This window comes from Rhinoraja longicauda, chromosome 16, assembly GCF_053455715.1.
Source record: "Rhinoraja longicauda isolate Sanriku21f chromosome 16, sRhiLon1.1, whole genome shotgun sequence".
Lineage (NCBI taxonomy): Eukaryota > Metazoa > Chordata > Chondrichthyes > Rajiformes > Arhynchobatidae > Rhinoraja > Rhinoraja longicauda.
In genome coordinates, this window is record NC_135968.1 from 49,088,893 (window position 1) to 49,100,429 (window position 11,537).

General features: G+C 53.5%; 1 pseudogene; it reads left to right on the forward strand.

Annotated features, from left to right (window-relative positions):
• The first annotated feature begins 3,328 nt into the window (after positions 1 to 3,328).
• Positions 3,329 to 3,466, forward strand: LOC144601525 (U1 spliceosomal RNA; annotated as a pseudogene).
• The last annotated feature ends 8,071 nt before the right edge of the window (positions 3,467 to 11,537 follow it).

The following is an 11,537-nucleotide window of genomic DNA, read 5'->3' on the forward strand; positions in this document are numbered from 1 at the left end:
TGGGGGGGCGTCTCTTGGTGGTGCATGTAATGTACCGTGGTTCTCCGCTCCGGCTGATTAATGTGTATGCCTCACCCAGGCGGAGCAAGCGGTTGGCCGTCCTCCAGCAGCTCCCACCGCTGCTGGCCACGTCTAGACCGCTCGTTCTGGCCAGTGACTTCAACTGCATCATCGATGCGGCTGGACGATCCGGCAGTGCCAACCACAGACTGGACGACACCTCCAAACTCCTGGTGGAGACGGTCAAAGATGCAAAGCTGCACGACCCCTTCAGTGACACTGCAGGCGGAGCCCAGCCGCGGTTCACCTGGTCAGGACCGAACGGTTCAGCCCAGTCCCGGATAGACTTCCTCTTCACATCGAGGGCCGTCACGGTCAGACACACCGACCTCGCGCCGGTGTTCTTCTCTGACCACTGCCTCCTTCAGGCCACCTGTCACCTACAGGAGGACCGGAAGGCGGTCAGAGGGACGTGGAAGTTAAACATGGAGCTGTTCACCCCGGAGAACGTTGAGGATCTAAAGAGGGACTACGCATGTTGGAGAACTGTGAGGCCCCTCTTTGACTCCCCAACACTCTGGTGGGAGGCAACAAAGGAGAACATCAAGAAGTTCTTCGTCTCCAAAGGTGTTCAGAGAGCAAGACAGGGTAAGAGGGAATTGTGCCAACTCCAGACAGATTTGCAGCAACTGCTCCTTCTGCAGAGGAGAGGGTGGATGTGAGGGAGGAACTGAGAGAGTTGAAGGGCCGGCAAGCTCGGCTCTTTACCTCTGAATCCTCCAAGATCATCTTCCTGTCCAGGGTCCGCCATGTTGAGCAGGATGAGACATGCTCACGTTACTTCTTCCATAAGGTTCACAGGGGAGCTCTGTGATCAAAAGCCTTAGGGAGGAGGGCGGCTCGGTAACATCCTCGCAGTCAGACATGCTCAAGATCTGCAGATCCTTTTATAAGGATCTGTACGATGTAAAGACCACAGACAGCACCGCCTCCCAGAACTTCCTGTCCTCCATCTCGGAGGTCTTGGACGACAGCAAGCGGGAGAGTCTGGACCAACCACTGACCCTGGAGGAGCTGACTGGCTCCATCCGTTCCTTTGACTCGAGTAAAACTCCCGGAGGCGATGGCTTACCGGCAGAGTTGTACTCGGCTCTGTGGGACTGGGTGGGCCCGGACCTGCTGGAAGTGTACAACGACATACTTCTAGCCGGCAGCATGTCAGACTCTATGAGGAAGGGCAGCATCACCCTGATCTACAAGCAGAAGGGGGAGATGAATGACTTAAGGAATTGGAGACCGATCACATTGTTGAATGTAGATTACAAGATCCTGTCTAAGGCCATCGCCAACCGGGTCAAGTCTGCTCTGGGACAGGTGATCCACCCGGAACAAACCTGTGCTGTACCTCGCAGGAAAATCTCAGACAGCCTGGTGCTGCTGAGAGACACCATTGCCTACGTGCAGGACAGACGGGTGGATGCCTGCCTGGTCAGCTTGGACCAGGAGAAGGCCTTCGACAGGATATCGCACACGTACATGAGGGACGTGCTCTCCAAAATGGGCTTTGGTAGGGAATCAGGAAGTGGATACAACTGCTCTACACTGATATCTGTAGTGCAGTCCAAATTAATGGGTGGGAATCAGACAGCTTCCCAGTCAGGTCTGGAGTCAGGCAGGGTTGCCCTCTCTCCCCTGTCTTGTTCGTCTGTTGCATTGAACCCTTTGCCGAATCCATCAGGAAGGATGCGAGCATAAGAGGAGTGACATTGCCAGGCAGTGGGGGCACTCAGGTCAAGGCCTCCCTGTACATGGACGATGTCGCCGTCTTCTGCTCGGATCCAGGGTCGGCCCGCAGACTGATCAGCGTCTGCGACCAGTTTGAGTTGGCCACGGGGGCCAGGGTAAACGGCAGGAAGAGCGAGGCCATGCTCTTTGGCAACTGGCCTGACCGATCTTCCATCCCCTTCACCATCAAGCCTGACTTCCTGAAGGTGCTGGGGATCTAGTTCGGGAAGGCTGAGGCATGTAACGAGAATTGGCTGGAGCAGATAGCCAAGGTGGGGAAGAAGCTGGAGCTGTGGAAGCAGCGCTCCCTCTCCATCACGGGGAAAAACCTGGTCATCAGGTGTGAGGTGCTCTCGGGGCTGCTGTACTTGGCGCAAGTGTGGCCCGTCCCTCCCTCCCTCTTCCGCTTCATCTGGGGGTCGGCGATGGACCGGGTGCGACGAGCCACAATGCACAAGTCGGCAGACAACGGGGGTAAAAGAGTGCCCAACGTCGCCCTCATTCTGATGGCCACCTTCGTGTGTGGCTGCATCAGGCGGAGCATAGAGCCAAGGCACGTGGGCACCAAATGCCACTACCTGCTGAGGTTCTACCTGTCCCCGGTGTTGCGAAGGATGGGCCTGGCGCAGATGCCACGCAATGTGCCAGTCAGCTGGACATTGCCGAACCATCTGTCGTTTGTGGACAGGTTCTTCCGGACCAACACCTTTGACCACAAGTCCATCGGGCAGTAGTCAGCACGGAACGTCCTGCAGGCACTGCAGGGGAATGACTCCATGGATCCTGTGGCGTGGTTCCCAGAGCAGACTGCCCAGCTTGTCTGGCAAAATGCCTCATCGCCAGAACTCACCAACAAGCACCAAGACCTGGCTTGGCTGGCGGTGAGGGGAGCCCTCCCAGTCAGATCCTTCCTGCACCGCCGGAACCTCACTACCAGCGCACGCTGCCTCCGGGACGGCTGCTACGGAGAGGAGACGGTGGCCCACCTCTTCACAGAGTGTAAATTTGCCAAGAGAGTCTGGAGAGGTCTGCAGGGGTCCCTGTCACGATTCATTCCGAGCAGCTCCGTCACAGAGGACTCTGTGATCTACGGACTGTTCCCAGGGACGCATTCGGAGACTGACATCGAGTGCTGCTGGAAGGTCATCAACTCGGTGAAAGACGCTCTTTGGTCTGCCCGATCCTTGTTGACCTCCCAGCGGAGCGAGATGTCCGTTAGGAATGTTGCCGACTGGCCCGCTGCAGACTGCAGGAGTACGTGCTGAGGGACGCACTGAAGCTTGGTGCAGCCAACGCTAAGGCCCTGTGGGGGAGGACCACAGTCTAGGGTCCTTCCGCTGCTGGACATGGGGGGGCTGGGTGTGGTGGAGAGAGACGCCCCTCCAAACAAGGGATACTGGGTAAATGTATAAATGTAAGTAAATGTCTAAGTGAATGTCTGTACCAAATGTAACCTCTGGAAATGTCGGATGGGCTTGTTTAAGAATATGTTTTGTGAATGATATTTATTATTTGAATAAAGTATTTTTTGATATTAAAACAAAAAAAAGGATGGCCGATGGCCCAGGACGAGGCTATCCCATTGCACTTCGGGTGTGCTGACGCCTGCGATGTCCCCAAATGCGGGATACTCGACTGCAAAATTTGTGGTAGTGGGGGACTGCGTTCGCGCTCTCCCCTGGTTCTCAATATAAAAACAGAATGAAATATTGGTAGTGGGTTGATGGTTTAGTCGCTAATCTCTTTCTCCATAAATGCTCCAGTATGGAGGGGAGGGTATTGCTACAAGTGTGGCTGTAGAGGACAAATCAGTGCATATTTTTAAGGCACAGAGACAAATTCTCCATTAGAACGGGTGTGGAGAGAAAGCAAGAGATCAGCCAAGATTGAATGGCCTAATTCTACTCCAATATTTTGTGTGAAATTGTGTTTTGTTGTCAATGATAGAACAATTGGATTTTTACTTGCAGCAGCACAACAGAACATGTAAACATATATATATATATATAGTGTGCGTGCGAATATATGTACTATATTTTGACAGCCACTCCAACCTCTCCACTAACGCTGCCAGCTCCTGGGGGACTGTGTTCGCGCTCTCCCCTGATTCTCAATATAAAAACAGAATGAAATATTGGTAGTGGGCTGATGATTTAGTCGCCCATCTTTCTTTCTCCATAAATGCTCCAGTATGGAGGGTAGAGTTCATCGGCCTTTTGGCTAAGATCAAGTGTAGTATCTGTTCGTACCTGGCAGGGGAGACACCTTGATCACTAAGGAGGTTCTCCCAGGACCAGTTGGATTGCATCGAGTTGGATTGGCTACCACCCTAATGTTCTTATAAGAGCAGTACCAGTATTGAGCCGTGGATCATTGGCGAGGAGCGGAGGTCAGGAACAGGAGTCTGGTTTAGGGGTGGATCCATGCTGGTTGGGTAACCAACCTAACATCCTTATCCAGGTGGGATGGCAGCAGCAAGTGGAGCTGGAGGGCAGGGTATCCGTAATACCCTGCGTGTATCGGTGAAGGACCTCAGGGAGGGGACCCCTTTCTCACGGGACCTCTTCATCAAGAAGGTGCTGCTGGAGGCCTGTGGATTCAAGGCCGGGGACATCTTCTGCCTCCAGGACTTCCCAGGTAATGGATATTTTGACGTTACCTTTCCTGAACCCGGCGGGATGGCAGAAGATGCTGCAAGACCTCCGGGAGAAGGGGGACGAAGCCCCGCTGTCGCTCTTGAAGGTGCAGCCGCTCTTCACCCTCCCCACCCAGAGGGAACGGATGATCACGGTGCACATGTTTAACCCACATGTGCCCGTCGTGGATGTCCTCACCTTCCTTGCGCGCTACGTCGAAGGGGCAGGGAACTGTGTGGACATAAAGGACTTGTTCGGGATCTGGACGAGCAAGAGGCAAGTGAAGGTGAAGCTGAGGGTGGACGGGAAGGGATTCATCATCCACCCTCCCTCGGTTTTCGCCATCGGAGGGAACCGGGGCTACATGACCTACGCGGGGCAGCCCAGGGTGTGCAGGAAATGCAACAAACCTGGGCACGTGGCGGCAGAATGCAGGACAGTCGTCTGCAGAAACTGCAAGCTGGAAGGCCACGAGACAAAAGACTGTGAAGAAAGTAAGAGCTGCAACCTGTGTGGGGAGGCAGGCCACCTCTACAGGGCCTGCCCTAAAAGAGCCTGCACCTACGCACAGGCGACAAGAGGAGGCGCTGCCAACACCCCCAGGGTGGTCGAGACGCCTCCCACCACGGCTAAGGCCCAAATGGGAAAGGAGAGCAGGGGCGATGACAGCTCGACCACCTCGAGCCCCCAACCACCGGACAGAGCCCCCCAGCCCCCTGCCCAGGAGGGCGAGTTGATGGAAGAGGGGGAACAGGAAGAGGAGGGATGGAAGGTGGTACAGTCGAGGAAAACCCTGAAGGCTGTGCGCACAGAGAAAAAGCCGGAGGGTGCAAGCAAGTTCCGAAAAAGAGTCCTCTCCCAGGACGAGGCCAGCAGCCTCTCCTCGACGGAGGTTGAGGCGACCGGGAGGAACCGACAACGGAGGCAGAGGAAGAAAACGGGGGAGGAGGAAGGTAAGAGGAAGAACATGTCTGTTGTCCCCCAGCCCCAGGAGACTGGGAGCAGTGCAGCGGCCAATGGGCCCCAGCTCTGGGAGACTGGGAGCAGTGCAGCGGCCAATGGGCCCCAGCCCCAGGATCTTGGGAGCAGTGCAGCGGCCAATGGGCCCCAGCTCTGGGAGACTGGGAGCAGTGCAGTGGCCAATGGGCCCCAGCTCCGGGAGACCGTGAGCGGCACAACGGCCAATGGGACCCAGCCCCAGGAGACTGGGAGCAGTGCAGTGGCCAATGGGACCCAGCTCCGGGAGACCGCGACTCCAGGGAGAAGGTGGAGGAGGCGGTGGTGGGGGTGGGGGGGGGTGGGGGTGTGGGGGGGGGGGGGGTGGGGGGGGGGGAGATGGGAAGTTCAGAAGCCGGGGATCCCCCCATCCACCCCCTCACATCCACCCCATGCTCCACATTGGAAGTGACAGCGGGTGAGAGGGGAGGGAGCCTCATGGTGACTGTGGGGGCTCACTGAAGACAGCACTGTCCCCAGGGTCTACAACGTGAGCTGCAACAACAGCCGTGTGAACCGGTGATGTAGGGCTCCCTGGTGCCGACCACCGGCATCAACCCCTGGGTTTTAATGTGAAACCACACACAGTGCTGGAATAACTCGGCAGACTGAATCACTCTGAGGAAGGGTCCCGATGTCACCCATCCATGTTCTCCAGAGATGCTGACCTGCTGAATTACTCCAACACTTTGTGTCCTTTCAGTGGGTAAAGAAGGGCTCGCTGGTGCCTTGCGAGAATGGGTGTGGGGTGGGAAGCTGGGTCTCTAAACGGCCGGGGATACGGTGGGAGCCGTGGATGGGTCAGCAGGTTACATAGAAACATAGAAAATAGGTGCAGGAGGAGGCCATTTGGCCCTTCGAGCCAGCACCGCCATTCATTGTGATCATGGCTGATCATCCACAATCAGTAACCCATGCCTGCCTTCTCCCCATATCCCTTGATTCCACTGGCCCCTAGAGCTCTATCTAACTCTCTTTTAAATTCATCCAGTGAATTGGCCTCCACTGCCTTCTGTGGCAGAGAATTCCACAAATTCACAACTCTGGGTGAAAAAGTGTTTTCTCACCTCAGTTTATTCTTTATTCTTTAAAGGCCTCCCCTTTATTCTTAGACGGTGTCCCCTGGTTCTGGACTCCCCCAACATTGGGAACATTTTTCCTGAATCCAGCTTGTCCAGTCCTTTTATAATTGTATACTTCTCTATAAGATCCATTCACAGTCAGTTTACATTTTATATTTGTTTCATTTAAGTTTATGGCTCCGTGGTGCTTTACAGACACGGGAGGGGGGGTCATGAGCAGACCAGGGGTGTATTGTCATTTCATTATCACCTGACCTCTGTTAATCCAGCACAATGAATAATCCAGAAAGGCTGAGGAACCGAGGGTGCCGGAAAATCAGTGTTCAACCTATACAGCAAAACCAGGTGCTTCTGCCCACGGCATCCATGCTGTTATTGGGCAGTGAGATGGAATTCTGAAAAAGATTCAATAACATTGTTAGACATGAGTAGGGTTGCCAACTGTCCCGTATTAGCCGGGACATCCCGTATTTTGGGCTAAATTGGTTTGGCCCATATGGGACCACCCTTGTCCTGTATTAGGCCCGGGGGGGGGCTGTAGGCCCGGACACTGGAGGCCCAAGCACTGTAGGCCCGGACACTGGAGGACCGAGCACTGGAGGCCCGGAAACTGGAGGCCTGTGGAGCGCTGTAGGCCCGGAAACGGTTGGCCCGGACACTGTGGGCTCGACTGCCGCTGAGGGCCCGGACAGTATAGGCCCGGGGGCCGCCTAGAGGAGATTGCGTAGCAAGCCGCCTCCCGGCCCGGGTGGCCGCCATTGGTGGAGCGGGAGCACGTGGCCTATGGCTGGGTGAGGTCACATGGGGCGCGGGGCGGTGACGTCACCTTTTGTCCCTTATTTGGGAGTAAGAAAGTTAGCAACCCTAGACATGATGAAGGGACTTTGGCATACGTCACTTTATCTCTTCCATGACTTCTCCCAAGTAACTCTTATTCTTTCAGATATTTTTGCTAAATCAATCTGCCTCTTCAAGTGATTGCAAATGACCTTGCGACATTTTGTGAAGAGCTGATAAGTTCTCCAGCGGACCTGATCAATATTTATTCCTTAAGCTTTTTCTCTTTACAAAAAGGCCACTTATTTCAGGCACAAACCCTGGGTGAGAAGTTTTAAATGGCCTCCTCTTTATTCTTAGACGGTGTCCCCTAGTTCTGGACTCCCCCAACATTGGGAACATTTTTTCCTGCATCCAGCTTGTCCAGTCCTTTTAAAATTGTATACGTCTCTATAAGATCCATTCACAGTCAGTTTACATTTTATATTTTAACCGAACTTATCTCTACCTACCTCGACTCCATCCTATCCCCCCTGGTTAAATCCCTCCCCACCTACGTCCAAGACACCTCACACCCTCTCCATCTCCTGGATAACTTCTGGTTCCCAGGCCCCCACTCCCTCATCTTTACCATGGATGTCCAGTCACTCTACACTTCCATCCCCCACAAGGATGGTCTCGAAGCCCTCCGTTTCTTCCTTGACCGTAGAACCAGCCAATCCCCATCGACCAACACTCTCCTCCACCTAGCAGAGCTGGTTCTTGTGGTGTTATTGCAATGTGCCTTTAAGACTACACAGGTCTGTTGGTAGAGGGGTCATCAGAGGGCGACAGTGTGGGAGGAGCCCGGGGGAGCAGATGTGCGGGTGAATAAACACTCGCGTAAAAACACAGTCGGACTCACTGTATCTTTTTAAAGAACACAACATGGTGTCAGAAGTCCTGTAGGGTGCGTGAAGTGTACTTTGAGTCGAACAACTATCATTTGGAGCTCGTTGACGGCAAAAGAGAAAGAAGAGTGCGACATGCAAGACGACAATGCACAGAGAGCCCCGGTAGGACCAAATGCTACATTTAGCATCCAGCCTCCGGAGTCCTTCGACTTTTCAAAGCCGCAAGAGTGGGCCAAATGGATACGGAGGCTCGAAAGGTTCCGTCTGGCAAGTAACTTGAATGCCAGCTCCGAAGATAATCAAGTTAACACGCTGAGTTATTGCATGGGAGATGAGGCGGACGATGTTCTGCGCTGGTTAAACCTGACAGTAGCACAAAGCGGAACGTACATAGGGGTGCACCATGGCTTCCAACGATTTTTCATAGTAAAGACAAATATAATCTATGAGCGTGCCAAGTTCAACATGCGCAGGCAGGGAGAACATGGAACAGTGTAAAGCTTTGTCACTGCGTTATATGCGCTGGCAGAGCACTGTAACTACGGGGTGCTACATGACGAGCTGATACGCGACAGGCTTGTTGTCGGACTGATGGATAAGCGGCTGTCCGAACGTATGCAGCTTGACGCAGAATTGACGCTCGAAAAGGCCGTCAATATGGCGAGGCAGAGTGAGGAGGTGAAACGGCAACAATCTTCTCTGCGAGGTGACACCAGGACAGAGACAAGTGATGCTAAATCTGTGGACAGAGTGTATAAGAGCAGTAGAAAAGGTGCCAAAAACAAACCTCACCAGGCTTATGGCTACCAACTCAAAACACTCAGCGCCCAACACAGCAGGGGGAAAAGTGTACAGTGCCATAAATGTGGCAGCTCTCCGTCCCATCCAAGGCAGGATTGCCCGGCAAAGGATGCGAAATGCCATTTATGTGGGAGAAAGGGACACTACAAGCTTGTGTGTAGATCACCCAAAACCGTGCAGGAAGTTGAAGAGGACGAGGATGTTATGTTCCTAGGCAGCGTCACAGCCGATGGAGAGCCATGGATGGTAAACATCGACATAAATAATAAAAACGTGTCATTCAAAATTGACACCGGCGCCGATGTTACAGTCCTACCCCACACCGTGTTTAAAGAGATCTATAGAGACAGCGATCCACCTACCCTCCGTAAAGCAACCAAGCCACTGCTGGGACCCGGGAGGAGTCCACTAGAAGTTGTGGGCGTCGCTGGGCTGTTCCTGGTGAAAGGAGAGAAAAGGGTGATGGAGGATGTGTACGTCACACGACACCTGCACACTGCATTGCTGGGGAGGCCTGCTATCGGCAAGCTGGAGCTTGTGGTTCGGCTAGACAGCATCACCATAGAGACACTTAAGACTAGCTACCCGAAGCTATGCAGCGGTCTCGGGGAGGTACGACAGCAGTATGCCATCAAGCTGAAACCAGGGGCCCAACCGTTCTCATTGAAGACACCCAGAAGGATTCCGTTGCCGCTGATGGGTAAAGTCGAGCGAGAACTGTCCCGCATGGAAGGCCTGGGGGTGATCACCAGGGTTGAAGAGCCTACTGACTGGTGTTCAGGCATGGTGGTGGTGCCGAAAAAGACAGGAGCCGTACGCATATGCGTCGATCTCACTAACCTCAACGAGTCGGTGTGTCGAGAAAAGTACATCCTGCCATCGGTGGAGGAAACACTGGGGATGCTGGCTGGAGCCAGAATATTCAGCAAGTTGGATGCCAACACGGCGTTTTGGCAAATACCCCTGACTGAAGACTCAGCAAAATACACAACATTCATCATACCCTTCGGTCGTTACTACTTCAAGCGGCTGCCCTTCGGCATTGCCTCTGCCCCCGAACACTTTCAAAATAGGATGGTGTCAGAGGTCACGGAGGGACTCAAGGGAATCGTCTGCCACATGTGCCAGGAAAGTGTCTGTGGACAGCTGATACGCTGTCGCGTGCTCCTGTGAAAATGGGGGAAACGCCTGACGAAAAGGAGTTGTTTGAGAATACAAACATCTATGTGGACATGATAATAGAGAACCTGCCGGCAAGCACTGCCTACCTGGATGAGTTGAGAGCGGAGCTAAAAAGGGACAGTGTGTGCACACGCGTAATGCAGCTGTGTCAGGAAGGATGGCCAACGAATAGCAACAGTGAACCGGCACTCAGGCTGTACTGGGCAGAACAAGCATTGCTCACGGTAAATGACCGACTGTTACTCAAAGGGGACAGATTAGTCATACCCTCAACTATGAGGAACGACGTGCTGACCAGACTACATGAAGGTCACCAGGGAGTGGTGAAGTGTAGAGAGCGTGCACGACCGTCAGTGGAAATCGCTCCACTCAGCCCCAACAAGTCGACAGATGTAATCCACCACCTCAAATCAATGTTTGCACGTCACGGCATTCTGGAGACGTTGGTCACAGACAATGGGCCTCAGTTTGCCCCAACCGCCTTTGCTGCGTTTGCAAAGTCGTATGGTTCCCGCCATGTCACAAGCAGCCCGAGATATCCTCAGAGTAACGGGGAGACCGAACGTGCAGTCAAGACAGTGAAGGGTCTCCTGAAGAAAGCGGCGGATCCCTACCTCGCTTTACTTGCATATAGAGCGACCCCACTGCAAAACGGGTACAGCCCAGCCCAACTCCTTATGGGGAGAAGGATTCGCACTACGGTACCAACACTTCCAGCCCTGCTGAATCCTGCTCTTCCCGACAATGAAGTGGTTGCGTGGAAGGAAAAGGAGAAGAGAATCAGAGATGCACAACGGTACAACCTGCGTGGATGGAGTCTGGACAGGCTCTTTCCCGGACAAGAAGTGTGGGTCACGGATCAAGGCCAAGCTGGAGCTGTGATCGGCAGCCACACCGCCCCCCGCTCTTACATCGTGGAGGGACCTCACGGGACGGTCAGGCAAAACCGTCGCCATCTAATTCCCATGAAACCCTTGCCAGACCAGAGTGGGGGTGGTATGAAAGAGCAACTCCCGACTGGGTTGCATTCCAGAGCAGAGCTCAGCAGAACCACCAAAGGAGAACATTCCAGAGCAGAGCTCAGCAGAGCCACCAAAAGAGAACATTCCAGAACTGCCATCCACTCCCAGAACCAGGTTTGGGAGAAGAGTGATGAGACCAGATAGGTTGAACTATAAGTGGAAAAAAAAGAGAGTTTCTAAAGAAAAATGTTTCACTAAGACAATGTGTTTACATGTACTTATGTTGAATTAATTTAGTTCAGATAGGAACAGACCTTCCAGCTAAAGAGGCAGAATAATCCTCTAAGGTCTGGTGAATCAACCGCAGTCTACCGATTGATTCTAGAAAGGGGAGATGTGGAGTTATTGCAATGTGCCTTTAAG